General features: G+C 42.3%; 1 protein-coding gene across 8 annotated transcripts in view; it reads right to left on the reverse strand.

Annotated features, from left to right (window-relative positions):
• The window catches only part of LOC139259737 (speckle-type POZ protein-like A), a 270,126-nt gene that overhangs the window by 220,395 nt on the left and 31,730 nt on the right, over positions 1 to 18,001 (reverse strand). The window contains exon 3 of one of the 8 annotated variants that reach the window (XM_070875373.1): positions 9,637 to 9,776. The exons of the other annotated variants lie outside the window; for them this stretch is intronic. The gene's annotated coding sequence lies outside the window, so the exon portion shown is untranslated. The remainder of the gene's footprint in view (positions 1 to 9,636; positions 9,777 to 18,001) is intronic. 8 annotated transcript variants of the gene reach the window in all.

Genomic DNA, 18,001 nt, shown 5'->3' on the forward strand with positions numbered 1-18,001 from the left:
GCCCTCCCGGATGCGCTTCCTCCACTTTGGCCAGGGACTCCCAGGTGTCGGTGGGGATGTTGCACTTTTTCAGGGAGGCTTTGAGGGTGTCCTTGCAACGTTTCCTCTTCCCACCTTTGGCTCGTTTGTCATGATGGAGTTCCGCGTAGAGCGCTTACTTTGGAAGTCTCGTGTCTGGCATGCAGACAACGTGGCCTGCCCAGCGGAGCTAATCAAGTGTGGTCAAGCTGCAATGCTGGGGATGTTGGCCTGATCGAGGACACTAATGTGGATGCGTCTGCCCTCCCAGGGGATTTGTACCACTGCTTTTCTTGATGCATATTAATGACTTGGATGTCAGTATACAGGGCACAATTTCAAAATTTGCACATGGCACAATACTTGGAAGTATAGTGAATAGTGTGGAAGAGAGTGATAGACTTCAGGAAGACATGGACAGGCTGGTAAAATGGGGGACAGATGAAATTTTATGCAGAAAAGTGTGAAGTGATCATTCTTTCTACCAAAATGTAAGAGAGGACATACAAACTAAATGGTACAATCCTAAAGGGAGTGCACGAACAGAGACCTGGGGGCATGTGTGCACAAATCGTTGAAGGTAGCATAGCAGGTTGAAAAGCAGTTAAAAAGGCTGATGGGATCTTGAGCTTCACAAATAGAGGTATAGAGTACAAAACTATGGAAATTATGATGAACCTGTATAAAACACTGGTTTCGGCCCAACTGGAGTACTGTGTCCAATTCTGAGCACCACACTTTAGATAGGATGTGAAGGCCGTAGAGAGTTTGCAGAAAAGTTTTACGAGAATGATTCCAGGAATGAGGGACTTCAGTTCCGTTGATAGAGTGGGGTTGTTCTACTTGAAGTAGAGAAGATTGAGGGGAGATTTGATAGAGGTGTTCAAGATCATCAGGGGTCTGGACAGAGTGGAGAGAGAAAAACTGTTCCCATTGGCAGAAGAGTCAAGAACCAGAGGACACAGATTTAAGGTGATTAGCAAAAGAGCCAAAGGCTATGAAAGAAAAAGCCTTTTTACGCTGCGAGTGGTTGGGTTCTGGAATGCACTGCCTGAAAGGGTGGAGCCAGACTCGATCTTATCTTTCAAAAGAGAGTTGGATAAGTATCTCAAGGAAAAACATTTGCAGGACTATGGGGAAAGGGCAAGGGAGTGGGACAAGCTGAGAGTCAGCACGGGCTCGAGAGGCCAAATGGCCGCCTTCTGTGATGTAACCATTCCATGATTCTATGAACAGCATTATATACTTCAGTAAAAATGATCTTTCCCTTCTCGTCAAATTTCTGGAGGGAGAGCTGCCGCTTTGGGCGCAATCGGCAACTGCAGTGCAAATTGCACTATCTTGCAAAGTGTTTCCTTCTCCTCCCACCCCCTCCCCACACACACCTACCCAGAGTTTCCATTCAAACTCATTTGCATATTGGCGAACACAAAACCTGCCATGTACCAGTGCAATTGGGCAGCGTTTCAAAATGTCATTTCTCATCTTTCTTTATATATTTAGGAGTGGTAACTTGGTAAAGTTTGATTAATACAACTGAAAATGGGCTTTTCACTAAAAAAAAGCTTTTTTTAAAATCAGTGTCAATCCACCACTTGCGGTACCAGATTTTAAATGACTGAAAATTACTTTTAGAAAATATACAAAACTATTTTCTAGTCAGATTGAGTTACAGTAGTTAGTTCCTTAGTAAGTTTTTAAAAATGCATTCAAAACATTTCAAACGTACCGGTTAGTCTCCTTGGACCCAGAAGATCCAGCTTAATTTTTGGAATGGCCTCAAAGGCCTGCAAATGAGCAGAAACTGCCAATGGCGATTAATTCACACTGGGAACATGGTCAGTTTTGTGGGCCTGCTTCCAACGGGATGTTTTTAAAACTAGCACAAAAGATCAAAAACTCGAGATGCGCTGAAAAATCCATGATCATTTACGCCGGTTACGCCGATATCGAGCGAGTTGTGCCAAAACAAAAAATCAGCACAATTGAGCGGAAACTCTAGGCTCTCATCTTTTTCTCTCCTGAAGGGCTTGATTAATTTCTATGGTATGGTTCCATGGGAACCAAACATTATCTGATACTGAGATGAGCTTTGAGAGCATGTTTAACAAATTGACCAGGGATGACTAAAAAGAGTGACTAAAGTAAATGTTGGTCCCTCAGAAGATGAAAAGGGGGATTTAATAATGGGAAATGTGGAAATGGCTGAGACCTTAAACAATTATTTTGCTTCCGTCTTCACAGTGGAAGACACAAAAACCATGCCAAAAATTGCTGGTCATAGGAATGTGGGAAGGGAGGACCTTGAGATGATCACTGTCACTAGGGAGGTAGTGCTGGACAGACTAATGGGATTGAAGGTAGACAAGTCCCCTGGTCCTGGTGAAATGCATCCCAGGGTATTAAAAGAGATGGCGGAAGTTATAGCAGATGCATTTGTTATAATCTACCAAAATTCTCTGGACTCTGGGAGGTACCAGCGTATTGGAAAGCAGCTAATGTAAAGCCTCTGTTTAAAAAAGGGGGCAGGCAAAAGGCAGGTAACTATAGGCCGGTTAGTTTAACATCTGTAGTGGGGAAAATGCTTGAAACTATCATTAAGGAAGAAATAGCAGGACATCTGGATAGGAATAGTGCAATCAAGCAGACGCAGCATGGATTCATGAAAGGGAAATCATGTTTAACTAATTTACTGGAATTCTTTGAGGATATAACGAGCATGGTGGATAGAGGTGTACCGATGGATGTGGTGTATTTAGATTTCCAAAAGACATTCGATAAGGTGCCACACAAAAGGTTACTGCAGAAGATAAAGGTACGCGGAGTCAGAGGAAATGTATTAGCATGGATAGAGAATTGGCTGGCGAACAGAAAGCAGAGAGTCGGAATAAATGGGTCCTTTTCCGGTTGGAAATCAGTGGTTAGTGGTGTGCCACAGGGATCAGTGCTGGGACCACAACTGTTTACAATATACATAGATGACCTAGAGGAGGGGACAGAGTGTAGTGCAACAAAATTTGCAGATGACACTAAGATTAGTGGGAAAGCGGGTTGTGTCGAGGATTCAGAGAGGCTGCAAAGAGATTTGGATAGGTTAAGCGAATTGGCTAAGGTTTGGCAGATGGAATACAATGTCGGAAAGTGTGAGGTCATCCACCTTGGGAAAAAAAAAACAGTAAAAGGGAATATTATTTGAATGGGGAGAAATTACAACATTCTGTGGTGTAGAGGGACCTGGGGGTCCTTGTGCATGAAACTCTTTCCCAAAAGGTTAGTTTGCAGGTGCAGCAAGTAATCAGGAAGGCAAATGGAATGTTGGCCTTCATTGCGAAAGGGATGGAGTACAAAAGCAGGGAGGTGTTGCTGCAGCTGTATAAGGTATTGGTAAGGCCGCACCTGGAGTACTGCGTGCAGTTTTGGTCACCTTACTTAAGGAAGGATATACTGGATTTGGAGGGGGTACAGAGACGATTCACTAGGCTGATTCCAGAAATGAGGGGGTTAACTTATGATGATAGATTGAGTAGACTGGGTCTTTACTCCTTGGAGTTCAGAAGGATGAGGGGTGATCTTATAGAAACATTTAAAATCATGAAAGGGATAGACAAGATAGAGGCAGAGAGGTTGTTTCCACTGGTCGGGGAGACTAGAACTAGGGGGCACAGCCTCAAAATACGGACGAGCCAATTTAATACCGAGTTGAGAAAGAATTTCTTCTCCCAGAGGGTTGTGAATCTGTGGAATTCTCTGCCCAAGGAAGCAGTTGAGGCTGGCTCATTGAATGTTTTCAAGTCAAAGATAGATAGATTTTTAAGCAATAAGGGAATTAAGGGTTATGGGGAGTGGGCGGGTAAGTGGAGCTGAGTCATGATCAGCCATGATCTTTTTGAATGGCGGAGCAGGCTCGAGGGGCTAGATGGCCTACTCCTGTTCCTAATTCTTATGTTCTTATGTTATGACATAACAGTAAAGCCCAACTCTTTGTTCACCTGAATGTTAGCATATGTGCATGTATTTTACTTAATTTTTTTTAAATGACATACATCGAAATGGCTAGGGGACAAAAAGCAGATTGTAGCGGCAAATACACATTTTTATGATTGGCAACATGTGCATAGTGCCGGAGGGATCTGTGCTAGGATCTCTTGTTTTCCATTTATGTAAACAATTTGTACGTTGGCAGAATTGAATAATACTGAAGTTTGCTGATGGTACCAACTTAGGCTGTGTTTTAAATTATGAGAAAGACTCGCCAAGAGATTACAGGAGAACACAAGTTCAATCCAGAGAAATGTGAAGTAGAATATTTTTTTGGTGGGGGGGTGGGAGGGAGAAGAATCCAATAGATGCTCTCAAAATTATTAAACATCTCTTCCATTTGTTGGCCAATCAGCAAGAAATTGAGAATCACCACAAGAGAAACTAGACTAATTTAGATTACATTTTTCACACAGGGTTAAAATGTGGAATGCTTTACCACTGATGGCCATTGAGGCACTTGAAAAGGAAATTGGTTAGGATTTTAATAAGGAAGAATATAAAAAGGATGTGGAAGATAAACCAAAAGGAATTAGACAGCTTAGGTTGAAGGGCTAGCACCCACGCAGGTAATATGAAGTAAAACTCCTCCTGTGTTGTAATTTCGAGGATTTACTAATCCTTTTGATCGGTTACTTGTAAACTGTCTGCCACAGAGGGAGCCAAAAAAAGAATAACCTTCAGATAGCTTGAAGAAAACAGGACATTGAGAGTCTACAGTTCTCTCATTTCATGTTAAGTTCAAAGGTGGTATAAAAAAAATGTGTCATGGATACTCAAAAACAAGACTAGAATATAAATCTGCAAAGCTGACTCAGTATAAAAAGCATAAAATTATTGTTGGAAAGCAAAGACGACAGAAAAGGTGGTCCCTGAACATTCCCTAATCAGCAACTGAAAAAAGTAATCATCATCAAAGAAAATCAAGAGCCATTCAGCCACACATTCAATCCAGATTATGCCTTTTTGAGAATATTTTTACAATAGCAATTCCAGAAACTAGCTCAAAAAGCTGCTTAAATCTTTCTCAATTTGTCAGCACAGCACACAACAGTCACAATGTCTACAAATAAAAGGAAAAACAACATCTTTGTACACTCATGCTGAAGTACAACTATCTAATCACGCAAAACAGAAAATGCTGGAAACCCTAAGGGGCATTAAACTCTGAATATTTTTCTCTTTACAAATGGTGCCTGACCTGCTGAGTGTTCACAGCATTTTCTGTTTTTATTTCAGATTTCCAGTGTTTTGCATTTTATGTTTAATTCATTGCCACTTCACCTCCAGTTCAGCTCCTCCCTTCCATGGGATTTCCTTGTGTCTCTTTTTTCATTGTTGTGTCTTCCCCTTCTCATTTTTGATAAGCCACATGTTTTTTCTCAGCAACTGTCTCCAGCTCTGACTCATTCCACATGGATTCCAATTTAAATTCCAACCTTCCAGTTTCAGAATCACAAATGATCATAAATATCTGTGATATATAGCTTTGTCACTTTGCAAGATCCACTCTCTCTGTGCACAACCGCATGCATGTTCTCGACCTCTCTTTTCAGTAGGACCAACGAACTTTACTCCCGAGCCGTGTAGATCCCCAGTTCTATTTCATCTTTAAGGTTAAAAGGACCTGAAGCGATAACCTTATCCCTTTCTCCCGATGGTGCCTGACTGTTTCCAGCTTATCCTGTTTTTATTCAGATTTCTTGCAGCTGCAATATTTTGCTTTTAGTCTGGCCACCCAAACTGCTGCATAATGAACTGCAACTCTGACCAAGCAATGCAGCAGACCTAAATGTAATCAATGCCAACACAGCAACTGGTTGTTTCCATAGTATAACCTCTGAGTAGTCAAGTGATTCTTAATGTGCTGAAACACTGAATCACACTTGCCCAAATAGCATTTTTTTTTTATTTGTTCATGGGATGTGGGCGTCGCTGGCAAGGGCAGCATGTATTGACCATCCCTAATTGCCCTAGAGAAGTTAGTGGTGAGCCATCTTCTTGAACCGCTGCAGTCCATATGTTGAAGGTACTCCACAGTGCTATTAGGGAAGGAGTACCAAGATTTTGACGAATCGACAATAAAGGAACAGTGATATATTTCCAAGTCAGATTTGTGACTTGGAGGTGATGGTGTTCCCATGTGCCTGCCGCCCTTCTAGGAGGTAGAGGTCACAGTTTTGGGAGGTGCTGTCGAAGAAACCTTGGCGAGTTGCTGCAGTGCAGATTGTAGATGGTACACACTGCAACCACGGTGCATCAGTGGTGGAGGGAGTGAATAGGGTGCCAATCAAGCGGGTTGCTTTTTTCTGAGGACTGGGAAAAATTTAGAAGAATTCAGCAGAGGAGGACAAAGGGTTTAATTAGGAGGGGGGAAATAGAGTATGAGAGGAAGCTTGCTGGGAACATAAAAACTGACTGCAAAAGCTTCTATAGATATGCGAAGAGAAAAAGATTAGTGAAGACAAACGTAGGTCCCTTGCAGTCAGAATCAGGTGAATTTATGATGGGAAACAAAAGAAATGGCAGACAAATTGAACAAATACTTTGGTTCTGTCTTCACGAAGGAAGACACAAATAACCTTCCGGAAATATTAGGGGGTTGAGGGTCTAGTGAGAAGGGGGAACTGAAGGAAATCCTTATTAGGTGGGAAATTGTGTTAGGGAAATTGATGGGATTGAAGGCAGATAAATCCCCAGGGCCTGATAGTCTGCATCACAGAGTACTGAAGGAAGTGGCCCTAGAAATAGTGGATGCATTGTTGATCATTTTCCAACAGTTTATGGACTCTGGATCAATTCCTATGGACTGGAGGGTAGCTAAATGTAAGACCACTTTTTAAAAAAGGAGGGAGAGAGAAAACGGGGAATTATAGACCGGTTAGCCTGACATCAGTAGTGGGGAAAATGCTGGAATCAATTATTAAAGATGAAATAGCAGCACATTTGAAAAGCAGTGACAGGATTGGTCCAAGTCAGCATGGATTTATGAAAGGGAAATCATGCTTGACAAATCTTATGGAATTTTTTGAGGATGTAACTAGTAGAGTGGACAAGGGAGAACCAGTGGATGTGGTGTATTTGGAATTTTAAAAGGCTTTTGACAAGTTCCCACACGAGATTAGTGTGCAAAATTAAAGCACATGGTATTGGGGGTAATGTATTGACGTGGATAGAGAACTGGTTGGCAGACAGGAAGCAGAGTGTCAGGATAAACGGGTCCTTTTCAGAATGGCAGGCAGTGACAAGTGGGGTGCCGCAGGGCTCAGTGCTGGGACCCCAGCTATTTACAATATACATCAATGATTTGGATGAAGGAATTGAGTGTAATATCTCCAAGTTTGCAGATGACACTAAACTGGGTGACGGTGTAAGCTATGAGGAGGATGCTAAGAGGCTGCAGGGTGACTTGGACAGGTTCGGTGAGTGGGCAAATGCATGGCAGATGCAGTATAATGTGGATAAATGTGAGGTTATCCACTTTGGTGACAAAAACAAGAAGAGAGAATATTATCTGAATGGCGGCAGTTTAGGAAAAGGGGAGGTGCAACGAGACCTAGGTGTCATGGTACATCAGTCACTGAAAGTTGGCATGCAGGTACAGCAGGTGGTGAAGAAGGCTAATGGCATGCTGGCCTTCAGAGCTTGGGGATTTGAGTATAGGAGCAGGGAAGTCTTACTGCAGTTGGACAGGGCCTTGGTGAGACCTCACCTGGAATAGTGTGTACAGTTTTGGTCTCCTAATCTGAGGAAGGATGTTCTTGCTATTGAGGGAGTGCAGAGAAGGTTCACCAGACTGATTCCCGGGATGGCAGGACTGACACATAAGGAAAGACTGGATCAACTGGGCCTGTATTCACTGGAGTTTAGAAGAATGAGAGGGGATCTCATAGAAACATATAAAATTCTGACGGGACTGGACAGGTTAGATGCAGGAAGAATGTTCCCGATGTTGGGGGAAGCCCAGAACCAGGGGTCAGTCTAAGGATAAGGGGTAAGCCATTTAGGACCGAGATGAGGATAAACTTCTTCACTCAGAGAGTTGTTAACCTATGGAATTCTCTACCACAGAGAATTGTTGATGCCTGTTCGTTGGATATATTCAAGAGGGAGTTAGATATGACCCTTACGGCTAAAGGGATCAAGGGGTATGAAGAGAAAGCAGGAAAGGGGTACTGAGGTGAATGATCAGTCATGATATTGAATGGAGGTGCAGGCTCGAAGGGCCGAATGGCCTACTCCTGCACCTATTTTCTATGTTTCTATGTTTCCTGGATGGTGTCAAGCTTCTTCAGTATTGTTGGGGCTGCAATCATCCAGGCAAGTGAAGAGTATTCCATCACACTTCTGACTTGTGCTTTGTAGATGGTGGAAAGGCTTTGGGAGTCAGAAGGTGAGACACTCACCACAGAATACCCAGCCTCAGACTCAATTTTTGGTATCAGCTTCAAACTAAGCATGAAATGAGAAAACTATATGTAGCATTTTAAAAGCCAGCATTACCAAAAAAAACACTATGTACACATCTATGTTCTCACATTGGCAAGGTGCCATATCCCAGTCTCTCTTCCACGTTCTCTCCCCATTTTTTTTTTAAAGTGACCCAGTTTCACTCCAGAGGAACAGAAACAAACTGTACAAGTCAAATTATGTTGTCATAACATCTGCTGTGAACAGCAAAAATACTGTACTCTTGCCAAGCTTGTAGGTCAACTCTTCAAACAGTTTCTATTGCAACTCATGGCATGATCAAGTCAGATACCCAATGGAAAGGTTTTTAAACCCAATATAAGCGAGAAACACAGCACACATCATAAATTAAATCAAACTGTTATTCCAAAGCTGGCTACCAACTGTATACATAGTATAATTTACAGCTAAAGATGTTACAGGATTAGGAGTTGGTTAATAGACAAAATCATTCACCTATTTCAGTGATGCTACACTGTGGAACAGTAAACCATCCTCCAATGAAATACCAATAGTATAACACGCTGTCATAGCAGATGATTCCACACTTAACTGACTAAAGGAAATTGTGATCTTGCAACTTAACTTCTGACAAAAGTTTAGCAGACTTGAATTAAAATTCGGTCAGGAATTTAAAAGTTTTGCAAACAAGGGTCACATTTGCCAGCACTCAAAATATTGGTGGTTCACTTAATCCATCGCTTTATCCATGGGAACTCGGTTTGAATCTGATCTTTTTCTTTTATAACTGAACAAAACAATAGAAAACTTATAAACTAAATGATAATATTATTCCTCATGTCCACAAAACACTCCAGTCCTTGCGGTACACATCGGTGAGTCACGGAAGGTCTCAAACGTGCTGACAGAGACCACATGCTCCTTTCGCCAGGATTACCAGGGCGCGGGCAAGTCTGCAAATGAGAGACAGGCAGCCAGAGCGACTCTCACCCACCCCCATAAAGAATATAAGAAATAGGAGCAGGAGTAGGCCATTCGACCCCTCGAGCCTGCTCTGCCATCTCAACTCCACTTTCCTGCATTATCCCCCCATCCCTAGATTCCCTTAATATCCAAAAATCTATCGATCTCTGTTTTGAATATACTCACGACTGAGCCTCCACAGCCCTCAGGGGTAGAGAAATCCAAAGATTCACCACCCTCTAAGTGAAGAAATTTCTCCTCGTTTCAGTCCTAAATGGCCGACCCCTTATTCTGAGACTGTGACCTATGGTTCTAGACTTCCCCACCTTGATGGGCACAAAAATTCAAGGGAGGGGAGAAGAATTTACTTGGGTTTCAGAATCCAGCAGACAGAAAATGCATAACTTTTACAGTAAATATCTAATGCATAAAGCACAGTTTTTATGTTCACCAAATACAACAGATTGTTTACACTTCAAAACAGTGAAACCTTGACTTAGCGTCTCATCCAAAATACGGCACCTCCGGCAGTGTAGCACTCCCTCAATATAGCACTGGAACGACAGCCAAGATTATGTGCTTAAGTCCTGGAGTGGGACTTGATCCCATAACCATCTGACTTAGAGGCAAGATATTACCACTGAACTGACAAGTGAAATTAAGAGTCAGTGACTCTAATGCTAATCAAACCTAACTGCTGTTCTTGAAAACACAGTTCAACTGATTTTAATAACCACAAGGGGGAAAAAAATAACCATTGCTTTTAACCACTCTTAACTGGCAAAGACGATTTCAAAGACTAAAAAAAACAAAATTTGCTATTTTATCAAAAAAATATATATTTTTCAGTTCAACTTTAAAATAGCCGAAGAGGAAGTCAAATTCAAATAAATACAATTAAAGGTGCCAATTAGGACTGGGCCACCGTACAGGCTGGCAGCTGCATTTCTATGCTTTTTCCAAATTAGTATTTAGAGCTTGCCGGTGATATTCTGCTGGGACAACATTTAATTCATTCAAGATAGAAATCCACGTGGCTCAAGCTATTTTTTGTTAAGTCAGTTTAAATAAGATAGCACAGGACAAATTATTTTAGGTTTAATCCGCAAAAGCATTCACACATGTATTAGATTGTTGGTGAAAACAACTTTCACGACTTCAGAATCACAAGTACATTATTCTAGCAACAGGAAAAAGTGAACTATCCATAATCAAATGACAACTAGGTTATAACACACCTCATTAGGATTTAAATAAACCCCTTTATTAATAAATATCATTTGAATAAAACAAACATCCATTTTTAATAAGAAAACCTGGTGTTGATAAAGTCATCTAAGGATCCGGATAAAGGTAATGAAGTCTGAGAGATGATAACCTGGTGCTTACAGATTTCTTCATTGTACTAAAGCACTTGGAAAATCAATCTAAAAAATCTTAACTTGCATTTACATAGCACCTTTAATGGAGGAAAACGTCACAAAGCACTTTGCAAGGAGATACAAGGACAGATGTCCAAAAAACTGGTCAAAGATTTGGTTTTAAGGAGTGTCTTAAAGAAGGAGGAAGGAGGTAGGAGAAGGGAGAGAGAGAGAGAGAGAGAGAGAGATGGAGATGGAGATGGAGGTTTACAGAGGGAATTCCAGACCTTAGGGCCAAGGCAGCTGAAGGCATGGCCACCAATGGTACAATGTTGAAAATCGGGGATGTGCAAGAAGCCAGGAGAGAGAGAAAACAAGGTAACTCAGACTTCCACAGTTATTCTACCAAGTAACGCCAAAACAGATACATGGATACGGATTAGAGAATGGTACAAACAAGGCGATTAAAGGATGTCAGCGCAAAGATCAAGATCCTGAGGGTACAGTACAAGTATTTTCTCTTTTTAAAAAAAAAGGGTGGGGCTAGCAAATCTACAGCTCTCGAGATGTCAAGGGACATACAGGGCATGAAAAAAAAGGGAAGCTTATGACAGATTCCGAGAATTCAATAAAGCAGAGACTCTAGGAGTATAACAAGTGCAGGGGTGCAATTAAAAAATATATCAGGAAAGCAAAGAGAGAGCATGAAAGAATGTTGGCAAGTAAAATCAGGGCAAACACAAAGATGTTTTATAAATACATTAAGAGCAAGAAGATAACTGGAGAGAGTGGGGCCTATTAGAGACCACAAAGGAAATCTATGTGTGAAGGCAGAAGATGTGGGTAGGATTCTTAATGAATACTTTGCATCTGTTTTCACAAAAGAGAGGGGCGATGCAGACTTTGCAATGAGGGAGGAGGAGTGTGAAATATGAGATGAGATGAACATAGTGAGAAAGGAAATATTAAGGGGCTTAGCAGCTTTGAAAGTGGATAAATATTAGATGAAATAAACATAGTGAGAGGAAGTATTAAGGGGTTTAGCAGCATTAAAAGTGGATAGATTTCCAGGCCCGGATGAAATGTATCCCAGGCTGTTGAGAAGTAAAAGAGGAAATAGCAGAGGCTGTGACCATCATTTTCCAGTCCTCTCTGGCAACAGGTGTGGTGCCAGAGGACTGGAGGACTGCTAATGTTGTACCTTTGTTTAAAAAGGGAGAAAGGGATAGACCGAATAATTACAGGCCAGTCAGCCTAACCTCAGTGATGAGAAAATTATTGGAAAAAATCCTGAGGGACAGGATAAATCTTCATTTGGAAAGACATGGATTAATCAAGGACAGTCAGCATAGATTTGTTAAAGGAAAGTCGTGTCTAACTAACTTAACTGAATTATTCGAAGAAGTAACCAGGAGGGTCGATGAGGGCAATGCATATGATGTAGTGTATATGGATTTTAGGAAAGCTTTTGATAAGGTCCCACATGGCAGACTGGTCACAAAAGTAAAAGGCCATGGGATCCAAGGCAAAGTGGCAAGTTGGATCCAAAATTAGCTCAGAGGCAGGAAGCAAAGGGTAATGATTGATGGGTGTTTGTGACTGGAAGGCTGTATCCAGTGGTGGAAGTAGGCAGTCTTGGTGATGGAGCGGATATGGGAGGGGGAAGTTCATCTTGGGGTCAAATACGACACCATGGTTGCAAGCAGTCTGGGTTAACCTCAGACAGTTGCCAGGATGGAAACGGTGGCTAGGGGGTGGAGTTTGTGGCGGGGACCAAAGACAATGGCTTTGGTCTTCCCAATATTTAATTGGAGAAAATTTCTGCTCATCCAGTACTGGATGTCAGACAAGCAGTCTGACAAACCAGACAGTGGAGTGATCAAGAGAAGTGGTGGTGAGGTAGAGCTGGGTGTTGTCAGCGTATATATGGAATTTGACATTGTGTTTTTAATGATTTTGCCAAGGATCAGCATTTATATGAGAAATAGGAGAGAGCCAAGGATAGATCATTCGGGGACTCCAGAGGTAACGGTGCGGGAACAGGTAGAGAGGCCATTGCAGGTAATTCTCTGACCACGACTGGATGGATAAGAATGGAACTAGGTAAGGACCGTCGCACCCAGCTGGATGGCAGAGGAGGGGTGGAGGAGGAGGATGGAGTGGTCAACCATGTCAAAGGCTGCAAACAAGTAGAGAAGGATGAGGAGGGATAGTTTCACAGTTAGTCAAGTTCCAGCCAGATGCACAGTCAAATCGAATGGGGATTGAGGTTTTCGACATGCCAATTTGATAGGACTGATTTACAATACAAATTTGTCATTAAATGTTGTGCAGGCTGCAGCTATTATAATGGGCCCAAGTTTCGAGCCGCGCCTAGAACGGCGCAGTCCCGACCTGGATGCCCGTTTTTCGCGCCACAAAGTGCGCCTAAAAAAAACCTCCAGATTCTCCAGCTCCCTGCAGGTCGTTTGCAGCTCGGCGCAGCGCAGCAAGAGCAGTGCCGGGATCTCTGCACATGCGCGCTACAGTGGGCACACATATGCAGTAGCTCCAGGCGCCCAAAACTGTGTGGGAGGGGCCGAAGCACGCAGCTGCTAGCCCTGGCCGAATGGCCTCACTGGGGCTGCGTGAATAAGGCTCCTCCCACGGCCAGCTCCTGCTTCCTCCCGACCCGACTCCCGCTTCCCGCTTCCCCCCCCCCGGCCCCCGACTGGTTCCGACCTGACCTCCCTCCCCCCAACCTGACCTTCCTCTCCCTCCCTCCCCCCGACCCGAACCGACCTCCCTCCCACCACCGCCCCCCCACCCCCGACCCGACCCAACGTCACCTACCTGTAAATCTGGTGCTGGGGACGGGCCCTGCCCGAAGTCTCGGGCCCGGCCCGTTCAGCCTCCCTCCCCCTTCTCCTTCTCCCCCCTCCCCCCTCCCCCCTTCTCCTTTCTCCTTTCTCCCCCCATCCCTCCACCCCCCTCGCTGTCAGACAGAGAATGAGACACACACACAGACAGACAGAGAGATAGAGACACTGACAGAGATACACTGGGGGGGGGGGGGGGTGCATCCCAGCACGCTGTTGGAGGGCTCCCGGTGCTGCAGTCGGTAAGTAGAAAATGTTTTATTTATTAATTTTTTTAATTGATTTATTGGTTGATTTATTGATGATTTATCTTTATTTGTAAAACTGAAGTGTTTAATGTTTGTAAACTTCCCTTTAAACCCCCCCCCCCCAATTCCCTACACCTGATTTGTAACCTACGCCTGATTTTCTAAAGTGTAGACAAGGTTTTTTCGAGCATTCAAAAATCTTCACTTACTCCATTCTAAGTTAGTTTGGAGTAAGTTTTCACTGACGAAACTTTGAAAACAGGCGTAAGTGGCCGGACACGCCCCCTTTTGAAAAAAAATTCTGTTCCAAAGTGAAACTGTTCTAACTGACTAGAACTGGAGCAAACTAAATGACGAGAATTCCGATTTCTAAGATACTCCGTTTTACACCAGTTGCTCCTAAAAATCAGGAGCAAATCATGTCGAAACTTGGGGCCATAGAAGTTACTTTGTGGGATAGGTCATGCTACAGGCTAAATTGGAGTGTGAATCAGCTACTACAGTATTAGTATTCTGAGCAAATTCAGGGCAAAATCACTACCGACAGGGGGTGTAAAAGTATTCATCATCCAACATTACCACATTTCCTTTCTGTGGAAATGAAAACTCACCAAAAGCATATTTTTCTATTGGAAGGTGCAGGTTTGTTATCTAGACTTTAAAATGGAAGGACAAATTGCACCAAAAATGGCATCACTTATTCTTAGACACAGGTTAACATACATTAACTAAAACAGGACAATTCTGATGGTCGCCATATGAAAACAAGCTAACACAGAACTAAGTTTTAGATTTCTATGTGGATCTTTGACAGCAAGGCACAAATTTCCTCAAATAAAACAGGACACAACTGTATCCTGATTTTTTTTTTTTAAAAAGATAGGGGGTAAGCAAAGACCTTATAAGAACATAGGAAATAGAAGCAGGAGTAGGCCATACAGGCCCCTCGAGCCTGCTCTGCCATTCAATAAGATCATGGCTGATTATCGACCTGAACACCACTTTACTTCCCGATCTCCATATCCCTTGATTCCCCTCGAGTCCAAAAATCTATATCTCAACCTTGAATATACTCAGACTCAGCATCCACAGTCCTCTGGGGTAGAGAATTCTAAAGATTCACAACCCTTAGTGAAGAAATTCCTCCTCATCTCCGTCTTAAATGACCTATCCCTTATCTTATGTCAATACTTTTTAAACTTGCGTGTTTGGGGAGCAGTCCTGCAATGATCGACATACTCCTGAGAGAGCTACTCCCATCTAATTTATGAAAGCATCAGCTACTTGAAGGAAAGGCTTTTTCTCCCCATCAGTAAACAGCAACATAAATGTTCTAGTGAGCCAGCAAGTGCAGAAAAAGACAGAGATCTGATGGCCTTGAGGAGCAACCAAGTTCCAAGAACCCCATTTTGAAAACCTATAGTCTACAAATTACAAACAGAAGCCACCATCCCTCGTTACCCTCCACCCAAATAGTAAACAGCCTGGCATCGATTGCTTCACTAACTATCTTTCATTTGGTTGATAGGGTGGATAGGGTGGATGTGGGGGCAAAAAGGAGGAAGAAAAAATATTCAAGAAATCTGTCAGTGCTGTATTGCTTTGAAAATGTCTTGATTATTTCTGCAGAAACAGGTAAACAAGTTATTGCAGTACCACAGATATATTCAAAGTTTTGGGTAATCATTTCCTGAAAGCTGATCTATAGGCCAAACAGCTAAAAATATACACATTGAACCACATTTGTAGATGTCATTATTTCAAAACGAGCATAGTATTGCCACCAAGAAATAAGCTGCTGTAACCAGCTACCTAATGTTGCATTACTGCAGCCCTGGAAATCTGAAACTGTTAAGCACAAAAATAGCAGTAATTAAGACCAGTTCCACATTGTAGCGCACTACCAATGTTCTAAATCTGCTCCCTTTATACTATGGAGCATATACAGATTTCAGAGGTAATACTGGAACACAGATGCTCCAATGTCTGGTTTGTTTACTTTACACTTCCGGTCACAGAATTTCAGCACATAGTTTGTACAGGCCAGCAATGTGGAAACTGCATTACTAGCCCACATAGGCAGGCTCAGTTTTTAGGTCTTCCATATCTTGAACAAAATAGCTGCCTCAACTGCAAGCATCACTGCTCCCAGCAATTTATATCTACCACCAGCGGGTGCTTTGTCTTCAGGGTAACATCATAATATAAACAGGGTATCAAATAGACAGCTTGTCAAACTGTAAGGGCAAATTCAAGAGTGGTTTGTTCTTATACAGTATGTGATCATGACTGAATGTGGACTAAAACTGCAGCAGTTAATATTCATCTAGTCTGACAGGTTCATACAATGATCCACAGAAACACTATAAATAAACTGCATTAGCATTACGACTGGGTATTCGTGTGGGTAAGGAAGGGAAGAAAAATACATCTCGAGTGATAATGACAGAATTTCTGTACATCATTTTACTCATTGATTTTATGATGTAACTTTAACAATTTATTAAAAATTAAAATTGCATACAGGCTTTAAATAAATCCCAAATATTCTCCATTCACTTCAAGAACTTTTAGCTATTTTTGTTTCCAGAGTCTACAATAGAATGCATATAAATTCCAAATATTGTTAAAGTACAATTAAAGTTGATTTATATGAAAAATCTACAGTGCGTTAGTGAAATTTCTTTTCAGTCTTCAATTGAAAAGATTTATAGCTATATTGCACATCTCAAACTTTTGAAAGTGTGGCAGTCATGTAGGCAAACAACACCTATTATGCATGCAGCAAGATCCCACAATGTGTGTTTTAGTGGTGTTGGGTTAGGGACAAATGCAGGTCAGGATATGAAGAAAACTCATTCTTCAAGTAGTGCCAGGAAACCTTGAACATCCATGTGTACCATTGGAACAGGCAGACAAATCTCAAACAAAGGGCATCATTCGTTACAGTAGAATTCTCCCTCAGTACAGAGTGTCAGCCCAGATTATGCACTCAAGTGCTGGAAAGGGCCTTAAACCCATAACCTTGTGACTCAGAGGTGAGAGCACCACCAACTGAGCCAAGCTACATTTTAATCATAATCACAGGAAAACATGGTATTGACAACCTAAGTTACCAAAAAATGAAAGGCATTGTTTAAAGAAGTGGCGATAGTGGTGGTGGCGGGGGGAAGTTAGCAAATGGTTAGCGGGGGAAGTTAGCTTTTACAGATATATAAAACGGAAAAGAGTGACTAAAGTAAATGTTGGTCCCTTAGAAAGATGAGAAGGGGGATTTAATAATGGGAAATGTGGAAATGGCTGAGACCTTAAACAATTATTTTGCTTCGGTCTTCACAGTGGAAGACACAAAAACCATGCCAAAAATTGCTGGTCACAGGAATGTGGGAAGGGAGGACCTTGAGACAATCACTATCACTAGGGGGGTAGTGCTGGACAGGCTAATGGGACTCAAGGTAGACAAGTCTCCTGGTCCTGATGAAATGCATCCCAGGGTATTAAAAGAGATGGCGGAAGTTATAGCAGATGCATTCGTTATAATCTACCAAAATTCTCTGGACTCTGGGGAGGTACCAGCGGATTGGAAAGCAGCTAATGTAACGCCTCTGTTTAAAAAAGGGGCAGACAAAAGGCAGGTAACTATAGACAGGTTAGTTTAACTTCTGTAGTGGGGAAAATGCTTGAAACTATCATTAAGGAAGAAATAGCGGGACATCTAGATAGGAATAGTGCAATCAAGCAGACGCAGCATGATTCATGAAAGGGAAATCATGTTTAACTAATTTACTGGAATTCTGTGAGGATATAATGAGCATGGTGGATAGAGGTGTACCGATGGATGTGGTGTATTTAGATTTTCAAAAGGCATTCGATAAGGTGCCACACAAAAGGTTACTGCAGAAGATAAAGGTACGCGGAGTCAGAGGAAATGGATAGAGAATTGGTTGGCGAACAGAAAGCAGAGAGTCGGGATAAATGGATCCTTTTCGGGTTGGAAATCGGTGGTTAGTGGTGTGCCACAAGGATTGGTGCTGGGACCACAACTGTTTACAATATACATAGATGACCTGGAAGAGGGGACAGA

The sequence above is a fragment of the Pristiophorus japonicus genome, chromosome 3, assembly GCF_044704955.1.
Source record: "Pristiophorus japonicus isolate sPriJap1 chromosome 3, sPriJap1.hap1, whole genome shotgun sequence".
In the NCBI taxonomy this organism is placed as follows: Eukaryota; Metazoa; Chordata; class Chondrichthyes; family Pristiophoridae; genus Pristiophorus; species Pristiophorus japonicus.